We start from the raw sequence: 18403 nt of genomic DNA, 5'->3' as shown, positions 1-18403 counted from the left end.
GGATCTGTACAAAATTCCTGGAAGCTGAAAATGTCCCAGTTCTTCCAAGGTCTGCATACTCACCAGACGTGTCAACCATTGAGCATGTTGGGAAGCTCTGGATCGACGTGTACGACAATATCCAGCAACTTTGTACAGCTATTGAAGAGGAGACGAACAACATTAATCGGCCACAATCAGAAGCCTGATCAACTCTATGCGAAGGAGATGTTGCGCCTCATGAGGCAAATTGTCATGTTTTGTCTTATATTGTCTTGTCATTTTGCTTTCCCTTCTGTTCGTTTTCCCCCTGCTGGTCTTATTAGGTTCGTTCCCTTTTTTCTCTCTCCCTCCCTCTCTCCTCTCTATCGTTCCGTTCCTGCTCCCAGCTGTTCCTATTCCCCTACTCAATCATCTAGTCTTTTCACACCTGTTCCGTATCTTGCCCTCTGATTAGAGTCCCTATTTCTCCCCTTGTTTTCCGTTTCTGTCCTGTCGGATCCTTGTATATTGTTCGCCGTGCTGTGTCTTTGTCTCGCCCTGTCGTGTCTTGTTTCCCTCAGATGCTGCGTGTGAGCAGGTGTCTGAGTCTGCTACGGTCGGTGCCTTCCCGAGGCAACCTACAGTTAATGGTCGAGTCTCCAGTCTGTCCTCGTCACTACGAGTGGAATTAGTTTTTTATGTTTTGTTTTCTGCTCTGATTGTCCAGGAGTATTGCCTATTTCCTTTACTGGAATAAAGACTCTGTTTTCGCCAAGTCGCTTTTGGGTCCTCATTCACCTGCATAACAGAAATGGGGGTCACACTTGATACTGACTGGTTTTCTGATCCCTACCTTTAAGGTATATGTGACCACCAGATGCATATCTGTATTCCCAGTCATGTGAAATCCATAGGTTAGGGCTTAATTTATTTAAATTGAGCGATTTCCTTATATGAACTGTAACTCTTTGAAATTGTTGCATGTTGCATTTATATTTTTGTTCAGTGTATTAATGGTGTGTCCATTGTTGTTCCACTTGTTCAGTGAGCACAGAGACACCTCTCCCAGTCTGTCTGGGCAGGGTAACAGGAAGAGGTTGAGGGGAGGGTAACCTGGGGTTAAGGGAGAATTCTCTCCAACTCCTGAATCCTGGTCAGAATTTCCATTGGGCATGTCCACATTGACACTGTATGGGGTTCCAGTAAAATACACAATTAAACAATATTGTGTGTATTGTTGTGTGTTCATAGGTGCTTTTCTCCAAAGCTGTTTGGGCGCCAGTTCTGTAGCGGTGTTAGAGATGGGCGCCATGCAGGTATTTACCCTACCGATATGAAAAGAGTAGGAGAGAAAGTACCGGTACACACACACACACACACACACACACACACACACACACACACACACACACACACACACACACACACACACACACACACACACACACACACACACACACACACACACACACACACACACACACACACACACACACACACACACACACGAGACTGGCTAGAGTGTAGCCTGTTTGCTAAATATCCTGTCTCTCCATTGGCTAAGACACACCATATGAGCATAAGTACACAGCACAGAAGGAAACCAATCAACAACACCTCATACAACAATAGAACAACTCACAGGTGACTTCATAGAGGTAACTGACAACAAAGAACCCAGACATCAGCAGCTGAGAATTTGAAATAATCGGTATTATTTCCAGAGGGACGAGAGAGTGGGACATGAATGTGTGTCTGCCTGCGTAGACCAAAACAAAACAGGCCTTAAAATATCCGAAAGTCTCCGTGGCCAAAACACAAAATTCCCACTTAAACTCAATCCAGTTGAAACAATAATTAAAAATAAACAAACTTAATAACAACCTCCTCCCTTAAACACAATGGTTAATAAATTCTGCAGTGCAAAACCAGAAAAACGGAGAGAAAGATTGCAAGAGAGCGAGTTTGGCTACTCCAGTGTTGAAGTTATATTCGTCCCTCTGACACACGCTTTGGTTTGTTTGAATGTCTCCCAGAAGCTTCACAACAATGTTGCTAATCATCCATGAGATCTATGGAAAGAGCAGTCCCAACAGGTTTAAAACTTTACAAATAAAGAACACTTCTGTAAGAGTCTAAACTGCCGCGCCAACCCCGGAGCTATCACACAGAAACGAAAGATAGATATTTATGTCATCCTTCCTGACAACTGGTGCACTTTTAAAGCGGCAGCGCATGGTGAAGGCTCCGTGCAGGATTTTGCAATAAAGTCACATACAGTAGCAAGAAAAAGTATGTGAACCCTTTGGAATTATGTGGATTTCTGCATAAATTGGTCATAACATTCTTTTTGATCTTCATCTAAATCACAACAATAGACAAACACAGTGTGCTTCAATAACAAACACATTATTGTATTTCTCTTGTCTATATTGAATACATAATTTAAACATTCACAGTGTAGGTTGGAAAAAGTATGTGAACCCCTAGGCTAATGTCTTCTCCAAAAGCTAATTGGAGTCAGGAGTCAGCTAACCTGGAGTACAATCACTGAGATGAGATTGGAGATGTTGGTTAGAGCTGCCCCTGGGGCGGCAGGGTAGCCTAGTGGTTAGAGCGTTGGACTAGTAACCGGAAGGTTGCAAGTTCAAACCCCCGAGCAGTTCACTGTTCCTAGGCTGTCATTGAAAATAAGAATTTGTTCTTAACTGACTTGCCTGGTTAAATTAAAAGCAATAAAATATCAAAAACACTCACAAAATTTGAGTTTGCTATTCACAAGAAGCATGTGAACCATGACCAAGAGATCTCAGAAGACCTAAGAGTAAGAATAATTTACGTGGATGAAGCTGGAAAGGGTTACAAAAGTATCTCTAAAATTGAATATAAATGGATAAAGTTCAGCACTGTTGCTTCTCTCCCTAGGAGTGGCCTTCCTGCAAAGATGACTGCAAGAGCACAGAGCAGAATGCTCAATGAGGTAAGAAGAATCCTAGTGTGTCAGCTAAAGACTTACAGAACTCTCTAGACCATGTTAACATCTCTGTTGACGAGTCTACGATACGTAAAACACTAAACACGCTAACATCTCTGTTGACGAGTCTACGATACGTAAAACACTAAACACGCTAACATCTCTGTTGACGAGTCTACGATACGTAAAACACTAAACACGCTAACATCTCTGTTGACGAGTCTACGATACGTAAAACACTAAACACGCTAACATCTCTGTTGACGAGTCTACGATACGTAAAACACTAAACACGCTAACATCTCTGTTGACGAGTCTACGATACGTAAAACACTAAACAAGTGTAACATCTCTGTTGACGAGTCTACGATACATAAAACACTAAACACGCTAACATCTCTGTTGACGAGTCTACGATACGTAAAACACTAAACAAGTGTAACATCTCTGTTGACGAGTCTACGATACGTAAAACACTAAACACGCTAACATCTCTGTTGACGAGTCTACGATACGTAAAACACTAAACACGCTAACATCTCTGTTGACGAGTCTACGCTACGTAAAACACTAAACACGCTAACATCTCTGTTGACGAGTCTACGATACGTAAAACACTAAACAAGTGTAACATCTCTGTTGACGAGTCTACGATACGTAAAACACTAAACACGCTAACATCTCTGTTGACGAGTCTACGATACGTAAAACACTAAACAAGTGTAACATCTCTGTTGACGAGTCTACGATACGTAAAACACTAAACACGCTAACATCTCTGTTGACGAGTCTACGATACGTAAAACACTAAACAAGTGTAACATCTCTGTTGACGAGTCTACGATACGTAAAACACTAAACACGCTAACATCTCTGTTGACGAGTCTACGATACGTAAAACACTAAACACGCTAACATCTCTGTTGACGAGTCTACGATACATAAAACACTAAACAAGAACGGTGTTCATGGGAGGACACCACGGAAGCAGCCACTGCTATCCAAAAAAAACATTGCTGCATGTCAGAAGCTGTTCCACAGCGCTACTGGCAGAATATTCTGTGGACAGATGAAACTAAAGTTGAGTTGTTTGGAAGGAACACACAACACTATGTGTGGAGATAAAAAGACAAAGCACACCAACATCCAAACCTCATCTCAACTGTAAAGTATGGTGGATGGAGCATCATGGTTTGGGGCTGCCTTGCTATCATTGACAGATTTCCCAAGTTTGTCAAGACATTTTGCAGGAGAATGTAAGGCTATCTGTCCGCCGATTGAAGCTCAACAGGAAATCACCCAGAAGTTGGGTGATGCAACAGGATAATGACCCAAAACACAGAATAGCATGAACAGAAGAAAATTCGCCTTCTGGAGTGGCCCAGTCAGAGTCCTGACCTCAACCTGATTGAGATGCTGTTGCATGACCTCAAGAGAGCAGTTCACACCAGACATCCCAAGAATATTGCTGAACTGAAACAGTTTTGTAAAGAGGAATGGTCCAAAATTCCTCTTGACAGTTGTGCAGGTCTGATCCGCATCTACAGAAAACATTTGGTTGAGGTTATTGCTGCCAAAGGAGGGTCAACCAGTTATTAAAACCAAGGGTTCACATACTTTTCCCACCCTGCACTGTGAATGTTTACACTGTGTGTTCAATAAAGACATGAAAACATATAATTGTTTGTGTTATTAGTTTAAGCAGACTGTGTTTGTCTATTGTTATGAATTAGATGAAGATCAGATGAAATTGGATGACCATGGACTCACTCTGTGTGCAATAATAGTGTTTAAAAATAAAGAAAATATGTATATTTTAGATTCTTCAAAGTAGCAACCCTTTGCCTTGATGACAGCTTTGCAGAATCTAAAATATATTGTGATTTGTTTAACACTTTTTTGGTTATTACATGATTCCATGTGTTATTTCATTGTTTTGATGTCTTCACTATAATTAAAATAGTAAAAATAAAGAAAAACCCTTGAAGGAATAGGTGTCCAACCTTATTATATATATATAATTTTAATAGCAGGACACTGTAAAGTCCATTATCCTACCGAAGAGTATAAATTAGGCTGTTTGAGAAGGTTAGAATTCTAAGCAAACTGAATACACTTTGTTTGAAATACAATAGACCAACATAGCTGCTGTAGAAGGTCAACTGGAGTAGGCATTGTGGTGTTAATGTCAATCTCCTTTATTTTTCAGCTTCAGAACAATGCTTACTTCTCACTTAAAACATCATATTTTGTTTTTCAGGAAAAGTACTGGAGGCCCTGACAGAAAGCAAACGTGAGTTGGCTTGCTCCTCAGGAAATACTGGAGGCCCTGACAGAAAGAAACGTGAGTTGGAGGCTTCCTCAAGAAGTACTATTTTGTTTTAATTGACATGGTTTTCACACCGGAAGGTGATTTTCTGTTAAAGGGAAATGGCCCCCGCTGATTTGGCTTCGTTCTCTGGCTTGCTCCTCAAGAAATACTGGAGGCCCTGACAGAAAGCAAAACGTGAGTTGGCTTGCTCCTCAAGAAGTACTGGAGGCCCTGACAGAAAGCAAACGTGAGTTGGCTTGCTCCTCAGGAAATACTGGAGGCCCTGACAGAAAGAAAACGTGAGTTGGCTTGCTCCTCAGGAAATACTGGAGGCCCTGACAGAAAGAAAACCTGAGTTGGCTTGTGGGTGTGGTTTGATGTGGGTGTTTCTTGGGTGTGTCCTTGCCACCACCAAGACACACCCATCTGTCAGAACCTTGTCTGCAGCTGTCCCCCCCCCTGACAGAAAGAAAATGTGAGTTGGCTTGCTCCTCCCCACGCAACCACAACAAACAAACCTCCTGCAGGTTGAGTTCAATAACTACAGGCGGATGTATGGTGAGATGCCGGAGGAAGTTTTGAATTGGTCAGTAGCTTACAGTAAAATGAGAAGAATGCAGTTACTGAATTTATGTAGATATTCTAAACTAAGTGTTTTAATAAAGGTCCATGTAGAATAAACAGCCCTTTACATAATACCATAGAAGAGGTGTTCTGCTAATATTAACTATGTGCACCTTTCATTGTCATTCCCAGCCGATACGGATACTGTGCCTATACGTATTTTGTCTGGTGATAATGGGGATACCATGGTAACATGTCATAGTCGTCATACCTTCCTGTCTGGTGATAATGGAGATACCTTATCAAACATGTCAGTGGTCATACCTTCCTGTATACAACAAGAGTTCCCTGATCCTGGTGAAAATACACAGGATTTCCCACTCCTCATACTGACTGATACATTTAATAATAAAAAAAGACAATACAGGTATAAGTTGTCTAGCAAAATTTTAATGCCGAGTACCAGGTCTCTCTCCATTCAGAGACATCAGTAACTGTCTGTCAGAGTACCAGGTCTCTCTCCATTCAGAGACATCAGTAACTGTCTGTCAGAGTACCAGGTCTCTCTCCATTCAGAGACATCAGTAACTGTCTGTCAGAGTACCAGGTCTTTCTCCATTCAGAGACATCAGTATCAAGCCCGTCTGTCTCCATGTGCTGGCTCTATACATGTTTCTGTGAATGCATACACACACACACACAGTCACTGTTCTATTACCAAAGGCAGTTATGACCTATCCTATCTGACACACAAACAGGTACTATGTTGAAATTTGAACAGGTCAGACTAAACCTACCTAATTCTGTTCTCATCGATGACCATTGGTGAGTAGGCAAGAGGTGAGGCTGAAGGTGGGGTCTTTGCCAGAGCCCCATTGATGGGAATAGCAGCATAGATCAGCTCCTGGCCCCCCATCAAAGATACTGGTTGGTTGGTCACACACACACACACACACACACACACACACACACACACACACACACACACACACACACACACACACACACACACACACACACACACACACACACACACACACACACACACACACACACACACACACTACATTATCAATGGTGGTTATGATTAGCCTGGTGAAACCAACCTGATCGCTGTGTTCACCTTTCTATTTAATTTCAGATATCTTAAAATGTAATGTGAAATAGAATAGAGAACACAGGGATCAGGCTAGGTTCTTCCAGGCTAGGTTCTTCCAGGCTAGATTATGACCTGGCCATTACAGTGCCTTCAGAAAGTATTCACACCCCTGGACTTTGTACACATTGTTGCGTTACAGCTTGAATTTAACATGTGTTAGATTTATATTTTGTGTCACTGGACTACACACAGTACCCTATAATGTCAAAGTGGAATTATGTTGAGACATTTTAACAAATTAAAAATGAAAAGCTGAAATGTCCTCAGTCAATAAGTATTCAACTCCTTTGTTAAGGCAAGCCTAAATAAGTTCTGAAATAAAAATGTGCTTAACAAGTCACATAATAAGTTGCATGGACTCACTCTGTGGGCAATAATAGTGTTTAACATGATCTTTGAAGGACTCATCTCTTTACCCCACAGGTCCCTCAGTCGAGCAGTGAATTTTAAACACAGATTCAACCACAAAGGCCAGGGAGGTTTTCCAATGCCTCGCAAAGAAGGGCACCTATTGGTAGATGGGTAAAAGTTTAAAAAGCAGACATTGAATGTCCCTTTGATCATGGTTAAGTTATTAATTACACTTTGGATGTTGTATTGATACAAGTCACAATGATACAGGCGTCCTTCATAACTAAGTCGCTGGAGAGAACAGAAACCGCTCAGGGATTTCACCATGAGGCCAATGGTGACTTTAAATCAGTTACCAAGTTTAATAGCCGTGATGGGAGAACATTGAGGATAGATTAACAACATTGTAGTTACTCCACAATACTAACCTAAATGACAAAGTGAAAAGAAGGAAGCCTGTGCGGAATAAAATGATTCCAAAACATGCATCCTGTTTGCAATAAGGCACTAAGGTAAAACTGCAAAATAATTAACTTTGTCCTGAATACAAAGTGTTATGTTTGGGGCAAATCGAACACACCACATCACGGAGTACCACTCTTCATATTTCCAAGCATAGTGGAGGCTGCATCATGTTTTGGATATGCTTGTCATTGGAAAGGACTAGGGATTTTCTAGGGGATAAAAATAAATGGAATAGAGCTAAGTACAGGCAAAATCCTAGAGGAAAACCTGGTTCAGTCTGCTTTCCAACAGACACTGAGATTAGATGATTGTCCTGCTGAAAGGTTAATTAGAACACAAGGCCAAATAGAGATAGGGTGCAGCCTGCCAGCTTAGTGGAGACTGCCACTAGCACAGTCAGTGTAGTCAGCTCCGCTATCCCCACTGAGTCCGTGTCTGTGCCTCGACCTAGGTTGGGCAAAACTAAACATGGCGGTGTTCACCTTAGCAATCTCACTGAACTAAAGACCTCCTCCATTCCTGTCATTATTGAAAGAGATCGTGATATCTCACATCTCAAAATAGGGCTACTTAATGTTAGATCCCTCACTTCCAAGGCAGTTATAGTCAATGAACTAATCACTGATCATAATCTTGATGTGATTGGCCTGACTGAAACATGGCTTAAGCCTGATGAATTTACTGTATTAAATGAGGCCTCTCCTCCTGATTACACTGGTGACCATATCCCCCGCGCATCCCGCAAAGGCGGATGTATTGCTAACATTTACGATGCCAAATTTAAATTTACGCAAAAAAATGACTACGTTTGTCTTTTGAACTTCTAGTCATGAAATCTATCCAAGCCTACTCAATCACTTTTTATAGCTACTGTTACAGGCCTTCTGGGCCATATACAGCGTTCCTCACTAAGTTCCCTGCATTCCTATTGGACCTTGTAGTCATGGCAGATAATATTCTAATTTTTGGTGACTTTAATAATCACATGGAAAAGTCCACAGACCCACTTCAAAAGGCTTTTGGAGCCATCATTGACTCAGTGGGTGTTCTGAACATGTTAGTTATTTAGCACCCCCTAGTGGCAGTATAAGTTCAGCAGGCTAGAATTTACCTGTTTGTGTCATGTGACAGGAAGCAGTTTCAGAAGTAAAGATGTGCATGAGGGTAGTTACAATCCATCTTTATAAATTTCGTATGATGCAATGTCTGTAAGTACATTTGTTTATTAACACAAGATAAATATTTATCATATAATTTTCATGTTTCTGTAAAAGATGAGTAATTGAGTTAGCTAATGCAAAGTGGCTTCAATGCTATATCTCCCTAGGGATATCTAGCTGAGTAATATCAAGTATACAGTTGCATTCTGGTAACTTTATTATATATATATTTGGCTCTAGATTGAGTACTCTTATTCCTTATTTCATACATTTAGGGCAGTTATTGTGGAAGACATTCTTTATATGTTTGACAGAGAAGTTTCCATTAAAGAAAACCCTTCGAGTTCTATTATATAGCTCTGAATCCACGATGTCGCAGAGGTTGAAAAGCCATAACACATACGTTTTTTCAACAACAGGTTATGGTCAATAATGTCAAAGGCTGCACTGAAATCTAACAGTACAGCTCCCACAATCTTCTTATCAATGTATTTTAATCAGTCAGTCATTTGTGCCAGTGCAGTACATGTTGGGTGCCCTTCTCTATAAGCATGCTGTAAGTCTGTTAATTTGTTTACAGAGAAATAGCGTTGTATTTGGAATACAGAAGATAGCCCTATTTAGTAAAAGACCAAGTCCATATTATGGCAACAGCAGCTCAAATAAGAAAAGAGAAATGACAGTCCATCATTACTTTAAGACATGAAGGTCAGTCGATCCGGAACATTAAGAACTTTGAAAGTTTCTTCAAGTGCAGTCACAGAAACCATCAAGTGCTATGATGAAACTGGCTCTCATGAGGACCGCCACTAGAAAGGAAGACCCAGAGGATAAATTCATTAGTTACCAGCCTCAGAAATTGCAGCCAAAATAAATGCTTCAGAGTTCAAGAAACAGACACCTCTCAACATCAACTGTTCAGAGGAGACTGTAAAATCAGACCTACATGGTCAAATTGCTGCAAAGAAACAACTAATAAAGCACACCAATAAGACGAAGAGACTTGCTTGGGCCAAGAAACACGAGCAATGGACATTAATTAGACAGGTGGAAATGTGCTCTTTGGTCTGATTTTTTGTTTCAACCGCCATGTCTTTGTGAGATGGAGAACGGATGATCTCCGCATGTGTGGTTCCCACCGTGAAGTATGGAGGTGGTGGTGTGATGGTGCTTTGCTGGTAACACAGTCAGTGATTTATTTAAAATTCAAGGCACACTTAACCAGCATGGCTACCACAGCATTCTGCAGCGAAACGCCATCCCATCAAGTTTGCGCTTAGTGGGACTATAATTTATTTTTCAACAGAACAATGACCCAACACACATCCAGGCTGTGTAGGGGCAATTTGACCAAGGAGAGTAATGGAGCGCGGCATCAGATGACCTGGACTCCAATCACCCGATCTCAACCCAACTGTGATGGTTTGGAACCAGAGTGAAGGAAAGGCAGCCAACAACTGCTCAGCATATGTCCTTCAAGACTGTTGGAAAAGCATTCCAGGTGAAGCAGGTTGAGAGAATAAAAAAAAAACATTTCACCTTTATTTAACCAGGTAGGCCAGTTGAGAACAAGTTCTCCTTTACAACTGCGACCTGGCCAAGATAAAGCAGAGCAACGCGACAAAAACAACACCAAGTTACACATGAGATAAACAAACTTACAGTCAATAACACAATATAAAAAACTCTGTTTAGAGTGTTTGCAAATTAAGGAGGTAAGGCAATAAATAGGCCAATAGTGGTGAAGTAGTTACAATTTAGCAATTTACACTGGAGTGATAGATGTGCAGATGAGGATGTGCAAGTAGAAATATTAGTGTGCAAAAGAGCAGAAAAACAAAAATGGGGATGAGGTAGGTAGTTGGTTGGATGGGCTGTGTACAGCTGCAGCGATCGGTAAGCTGCTCTGACAGCTGACGCTTAAAGTTAGGTGAGGGAGATAAGTCTCCAACTTCAGTGGTTTTTGCTATTTTGTAAATGACATCGCCGAAGTCAAGGATCGGTGGGATAGTCAGTTTTACGAGGGTATGTTTGGCAGCATGAGTGAAGGATGCTTTGTTGCGAAATAGGAAGCCAATTCTAGATTTCATTTTGGATTGGAGATGCTTAATGTGAGTCTGGAAGGAGAGTTTACATTCTAGCCAGACACAGTGTCCAAAGAAGGGCCAGATGTTTACAGAATGGTGTTGTTTACGTAGAGGTGGATCAAAGAATCACCCGCAGCAAGAGCGATATCATTGATCTATACAGAGAAAAGAGTCGGCCTGAGAATTGAACCCAGTGGCACACCAATAGAGACTGCCAGAGGTCTGGACAACAGGCCCTCCGATTTGACAAACTGAACTCTATCTGAGAAGTAGTTGGTGAACCAGGCGAGGCAGTCATTAGAGAAACCAAGGCTGTTGAGTCTGCCGATAAAAATACGGTGATAACAGAGTCGAAAGCCTTGGCCAGGTCGATGAGGACGGCTGCACAGTACTGTCTTTTATCAATGGCGCTTATGATATCGTTTAGGATCTCGAGCGTGGCTGAGGTGCACCCGTGACCAGCTCAGAAACTGGATTGCATAGCGGAGAAGTTACGAATGCCAAGAAATTGCAGGAATGTGTAGGAATGCCAAGAGAGTGCAAAGCTGTCATCAAGGCAAAGGGTGACTACTTTAAAGAATCACAAATATATTTTGGATTTGTTTAACACTTTTTTGGCTACTACAGTCGTGGCCAAAAGTTGAGAATGACAAATATTAATTTTCACAAAGTCTGCTGCCTCAGTGTCATTAGATATTTGTCAGATGTTACTATGGAATACTGAAGTATAATTACATGCATGTTATAAGTGTCAAAGGCTTTTATTGACAATTACATGAAGTTGATGCAAAGAGTCAACATTTGCAGTTTTGACCCTTCTTTTTCAAGACCTCTGCAATCCGCCCCCTGGCATTCTGTCAATTAACTTCTGGGCCACATCCTGACTGATGGCAGCCCATTCTTGCATAATCAATGCTTGGAGTTTGTCAGAATTTGTGGGGTTGGGTTTGTCCACCCACCTCTTGAGGATTATTTTGTTTGCAGAGTCACTTAGTTCTCTTTTTTGCCTTTTGGCAAGGTGCTCCATCATGCTGGAAAAGGCATTGTTCCTCACCAAACTGTTCCTGGATGGTTGGGAGAATTTGCTCTCTGAGGATGTGTTGGTACCATTCTTTTTCATGGCTGTGTTCTTAAGCAAAATTGTGAGTGAGCCCACTCCCTTGGCTGAGAAGCAACCACACACATGAATGGTCTCAGGGAGCTTTACTGTTGGCATGACACAGGACTGATGGTAGCACTAACCTCGTCTTCTCTGAACAAGCTTTTTTCCCCCAGATGCCCCAAATAATTGGAAAGAGGATTCATCAGAGAAAATTACTTTACCCAAGTCCTCAGCAGTCCAATCCCTGTAACTTTTGCAGAATATCAGTCTGTCCCTGATGTTTTTCCTGGAGAGAAGTGGCTTCTTTGCTGACCTTCTTGACACCAGGCCATCCTCCAAAAGTCTTCGCCTCACTGTGCATGCAGATGCACTCACACCTACCTGCTGACATTCCTGAGCAAGCTCTGTACTGGTGGTGCCCCGTTCCCGCAGCTGAATCAACTTTAGGAGATGTTCCTGGCGCTTGCTGGACTTTCTTGGGCGCCCTGAAGCCTTCTACACAACAATTGAACCGCTCTCCTTGAAGTTCTTGATGATCCGATAAATGGTTGATTTAGGTACAATCTTACTGGCAGCAATATCCTTGCCTGTGAAGCCCTTTTTGTGCAAAGCAATGATGACGGCACATGTTTCCTTGCAGATGACCATGGTTGACAGAGGAAGAACAATGACTCCAAGCACCACCCTCCTTTTGAAGCTTCCAGTCTGTTATTCAAACTCAATCAGCATGACAGAGTGATCTCCAGCCTGGTCCTCGTCAATACTCACACCTGTGTTAACGATAGAATCACTGACATGTCAGCTGCTCCTTTTGTGGCAGGGCTGAAATGCAGTGTAAATGTTTTTGGGGATTCAGTTCATATGCATGGCAAAGAGGGACTTTGCAATTAATCGGATCACTCTTCATAACATTCTGGAGTATATGCAAATTGCCATCATACAAACGGAGGCAGCAGACTGAAAATATATATTTGCGTCATTCTCAACTTTTGGCCACGACTGTACATGATGTGTTATTTCATAGTTTTGATGTCTTCACTATTATTCTACAATGTAGAAAATAGTAAAAAGAAAATCCCTTGAATGAGTAGGTGTGTCCAAACATGACTGGTACTGTATGTAAATGACATTCATTATGGGGTATTGTGTGCAAAAAATAATATTGGCTTTGAATTTTTTATTAATTTTAAATTCAGGCTGTAACACAACATTTTATTTCACCTTTATTTAACCAGGTAGGCCAGTTGAGAACAAGTTCACATTTACAACCGAGACCTGGCCAAGATAAAGCAAAGCACTGCGACAAAAACAACACCGAGTTACACATGGAATAAACAAACGTAGAGTCAATAACACAATAGAAAGTCTATATACAGTGTGTGGATTAAGTCAAGGGGTATGAATACATTCTGAAGGCACATTATACACATCTAAGAAGTAGAAAACAAGTATCAAATAATGCCAGTTTATATACATTATGTTTCACTACAAGTATCAAATAATGCCAGTTTATAAACATTATGTTTCATTACAAGTAACAAATAATGCCAGTTTAAAAACATTATGTTTCACTACAAGTAACAAATAATGCCAGTTTAAAAACATTATGTTTCACTACAAGTAACAAATAATGCCAGTTTAAAAACATTATGTTTCACTACAAGTATCAAATAATGCCAGTTTAAAAACATTATGTTTCACTACAAGTAACAAATAATGCCAGTTTAAAAACATTATGTTTCACTACAAGTAACAAATAATGCCAGTTTATATACATTATGTTTCACTACAAGTAACAAATAATGCCAGTTTATATAAATTATGTTTCACTACAAGTATCAAATAATGCCAGTTTATATACATTATGTTTCACTACAAGTAACAAATAATGCCAGTTTATATACATTATGTTTCACTACAAGTATCAAATAATGCCAGTTTAAAAACATTATGTTTCACTACAAGTAACAAATAATGCCAGTTTATATACATTATGTTTCACTACAAGTAACAAATAATGCCAGTTTATATACATTATGTTTCACTACAAGTAACAAATAATGCCAGTTTATATACATTATGTTTCACTACAAGTATCAAATAATGCCAGTTTATAAACATTATGTTTCACTACTGGGGTTTCGTAGAGCATGGCGCTTGTAACGCCAGGGTAGTGGGTTCGATTCCCGGGACCACCCATAAGTAGAATGTATGCACACATGACTGTAAGTCGCTTTGGATAAAAGCGTCTGCTAAATGGCATATATTATATTATTATTATAAATGTATCAAAGTAATGAAGTGGGTTACCTTCTGTATTTGTACAAAATGATGAGCCTGTGAAAGCTGTTGTCGATGACAGGTTTGTCTAACCGGATACTTGCCAACATGTGGCTGACTGATCCATTCATAGTTATGCTCACAGTGAAGTCAAGTCTTCACTATGCTGCATGTTCTGCTGCCATCTGTACATCTCTCCAACAACTGCAACAGGCAATCTGATGAGGTGGTGTTGGCTGGGAGGGCCTGTGACAGGGTGATATAATAGAGAGCCAAGTGGTAAATTGAATTTTTTTTCTAGAGAAAGGACAAAGCTTTTTGCTAGTGCACTTCACAACCAAAATGACTCTACTAGTTGTATCAGATTGGCTGGGGAATTAGCCTACTAGTTCATCAAGCCAGGTATTTTTGAATGCAACTTTTCAAACATACATAACCAGATGTCTATGGTCTAGCTACCGGTATACTCACCACCACTGCACTGGGGACCAACGAACTCCAACCACCTATTCCGCATGATAGGGTCCTTCGGAAGAGCATGCAAACCATAGTTGGTCAATCCGTATCGGGATTTTCAGTCTCAAAACGGCTCTGAACACGTTGGAGCGATGAAAGGGATTAGTTGGTTTTTAGGGGCAGTCACTCTTAAAAAAAAGGTATATTATTCAACATTTCCACATGCAAAGCATGATTTTTTTTTGTTGAGAAAGCAAAAGTCTGTAATTGGCAGTGTTATTGGAACCTTTCATTCAGCCTCTGCCAAAAGGTTTGTGCCTTAATGGCACAGGTGATGTGCTTGCATAACTGCAAGGGTTGCTGGTTTAAACCCTGGTCTGCTGGCTGTTGCTCTCTAATAGCTCAAATCAGTTTTGGAATAACTATTAAAGTATGTGTAGAATTTACCACGCATATTCAAAGGTAATTGTCTGCAGTTTTCAGAAGGTGAATAGCTCAATTGATTGACAGCCTTACATTGTAAAATATGTCTCAATTACCATTGAAAGTTATATATACTGCTCAAAAAAATAAAGGGAACACTAAAATAACACATCCTAGATCTGAATGAATGAAATATTCTTATTAAATACTTTTTTATTTACATAGTTGAATGTGCTGACAACAAAATCAACAATAATCAAAAATGATCAATGTAAATCAAATTTATCAACCCATGGAGGTCTGGATTTGGAGTCACTCAAAATTAAAGTGGAAAACCACACTACAGGCTGATCCAACTTTGATGTAATGTCCTTAAAACAAGTCAAAATGAGGCTCAGTAGTGTGTGTGGCCTCCACGTGCGGGTATGACCTCCCTACAACGCCTGGGCATGCTCCTGATGAGGTGGCGGATGGTCTCCTGAGGGATCTCCTCCCAGACCTGGACTAAAGCATCCGCCAACTCCTGGACAGTCTGTGGTGCAACGTGGCGTTGGTGGATGGAGCGAAACATGATGTCCCCAGATGTGCTCAATTGGATTCAGGTCTGGGTAACGGGCGGGCCAGTCCATAGCATCAATGCCTTCCCCTTGCAGGAACTGCTGACACACTCCAGCCACATGAGGTCTAGCATTGTCTTGCATTAGGAGGAACCCAGGGCCAATCACACCAGCATATGGTCTCACAAGGGGTCTGAGGATCTCATCTCGGTACCTAATGGCACACAGGCTAGCTCTGGCGAGCACATGGAGGGCTGTGCGGCCCCCCAAAGAAATGCCACCCCACACCATGACTGACCCACCGCCAAACCGGTCATGCTAGAGGATGTTGCAGGCAGCAGAACGTTCTCCACGGCGTCTCCAGACTGTTACGTCTGTCACATGTGCTCAGTGTGAACCTGCTTTCATATGTGAAGAGCACAGGGCGCCAGTGGCGAATTTGCCAATCTTGGTGTTCTCTGGCAAATGCCAAACATCCTGCACGGTGTTGGGCTGTTGCACAAGCCCCACCTGTGGACGTCGGGCCCTCATACCACCCTCATGGAGTCTGTTTCTGACTGTTTGAGCAGACACATGCACATATGTGGCCTGCTGGAGGTCATTTTGCAGGGCTCTGGCAGTGCTCCTCCTGCTCCTCCTTGCACAAAGGCGGAGGTAGCGGTCCTGCTGCTGGGTTGTTGTCCTCCCACGGCCTCCTCCAAGTCTCCTGATGTACTGGCCTGTCTCCTGGTAGCGCCTCCATGCTCTGGACACTACGCTGACAGACACAGCAAACCTTCTTGCCACAGCTCACATTGATGTGCCATCCTGGATGAGCTGCACTACCTGAGGCACTTGTGCGGGTTGTAGACTCCATCTCATGCTACCACTAGAGTGAAAGCACCGCCAGCATTCAAAAATGACCAAAACATCAGCCAGGAAGCATAGGAACTGAGAAGTGGTCTGTGGTCCCCACCTGCAGAACCACTCCTTTATTGGGGGTGTCTTGCTAAATGCCTATAATTTCCACCTGTTGTCTATTCCATTTGCACAACAGCATGTGAAATGTATTGTCAATCAGTGTTGCTTCCTAAGTGGACAGTTTGATTTCACAGAAGTGTGATTGACTTGGAGTTACATTATGTTGTTTAAAGTGTTCCCTTTTTTTGAGCAGTATATAAAATTGACTGAGCTCGTATAACTCCGCCATAGAGACTAAACAAAAACATCCTATGTACACAAGAGCCACGTCTTTTTTGTGCCTTTTACATCTTGTTTCTAGCCTAAAGTGTTGCAGAGTTAAGCATCCTATACATTTATATGGTTGGATCAGAATCACCTTTATAATCATTGGCCAGTATGGAGAATTAAGTAAAAAACCCATCTCCATCCATTGCTAATTTAGGAAATCGCTAGCTAGCCACCAGAGAACAACTACACGACAAGATGCAACAATTTAATGTTTTTCTGTCAATGACATTTGGCTTCTGATGCGATTGGTGTGAAGCCAAATCCAAACTGGCGTCCCTTGACACTTTTCTTTGGTGCGCAAGGACCATTCACAGCTGAGCTCACTCAGTATAGCTGTTATTTTAGAATTATTTATCAAGGGAAGACAATTGCTTGCTGGCTTCCCTTGCATTCAATGCTACGGGTACTGTTTCGTTCGCTCGGATGCTTTCTCCAGTGAGATATATTTAGCCTCTTGCGAATTGAAGGACATTTATGAAACACAGATGAAAGATAAAATAAATGTTTTCCCTTGGCATCCATGAATACACGCTAATGTAAGGTAGCAGCATGGCAATTTGCCCAAAGCTGGTGTTGTTTTTGAACTGATGTACATTAGCTAGCTAGCTATGTTTTGTGGAATGTCGGACTAGCATTTGGTCGTGAGCTTGCTTTTGTGTTCTGGCTCTATCTAGCTAGCTAGCGAATGACTGAACTAGTCTGTGTAAAAACTTCCCATAACCAAATATAGCTAGCTACATTTCTTACCCTGTTCAGTAGCTTGCAAGCTTTTAGCTGACTGATGTTACCTAGCTACAGGACAAGCAAGCTAACATTAGTTAGCTAATCAAAATATATGTTTGCATTTATTGATTAACATCAGCTTGAATACCACTATATAGATATCTATCTACAGTAACCTAGGTTTGTTCCATACACTTCTGATTGGCAGTCTGGTGCAAGCAGTGGTGTTGTTGCAACAGAGTTGATCGACACGGTGTTAGAACTCTGAGCATTGGCAAAAAAAAAAAAAAGATGTTAGCATTGTCAGAAATGCTACAACAAAATGTAGCACATCATTGGTTCTTAATGGACAGAAATTAGCATGTGAGAGCGATAAATTCTACATTTAATCAAAACGATTGCCCCTAAAAGGTTGAATGGTCACTTTATGGATGCTATAGTCACGTTCTTATCTGACGCCGAGATGTTGAGCTAGAATTTTTTTAAATCAAGTATGTGGTTCTCTAATGGCCGGACGGCTCACAAGAGGCAGGGAGTGCATTGTGTACCTCCAATCAAAATGATTTGAACATTTTCATCGACATTGGTGTCATATTGGTT

General features: G+C 41.3%; 1 long non-coding RNA gene across 2 annotated transcripts in view; it reads right to left on the bottom strand.

Annotated features, from left to right (window-relative positions):
• Positions 1–5819: 5819 nt before the first annotated feature.
• The window catches only part of LOC123999338, a 19284-nt gene continuing 6700 nt past the window's right edge, over positions 5820–18403 (bottom strand). Inside the window, exons 3-6 of one of the 2 annotated variants that reach the window (XR_006832441.1) lie at positions 14886–15005; positions 14445–14660; positions 6608–6734; positions 5820–6485 (exon numbers count right to left, since the gene is read on the bottom strand). This is a non-coding gene — a long non-coding RNA (uncharacterized LOC123999338). Of the gene's footprint in view, positions 6486–6607; positions 6735–13440; positions 14661–14885; positions 15006–18403 lie in introns of those variants that run through there. The other variant, XR_006832440.1, reaches the window with a different exon arrangement.

The sequence above is a fragment of the Oncorhynchus gorbuscha genome, linkage group LG16, assembly GCF_021184085.1.
Source record: "Oncorhynchus gorbuscha isolate QuinsamMale2020 ecotype Even-year linkage group LG16, OgorEven_v1.0, whole genome shotgun sequence".
NCBI classification, from domain to species: domain Eukaryota; kingdom Metazoa; phylum Chordata; class Actinopteri; order Salmoniformes; family Salmonidae; genus Oncorhynchus; species Oncorhynchus gorbuscha.
Note: the sequence above shows the minus strand (reverse complement) of the source record. Positions and strands in the feature narration are given on the sequence as shown.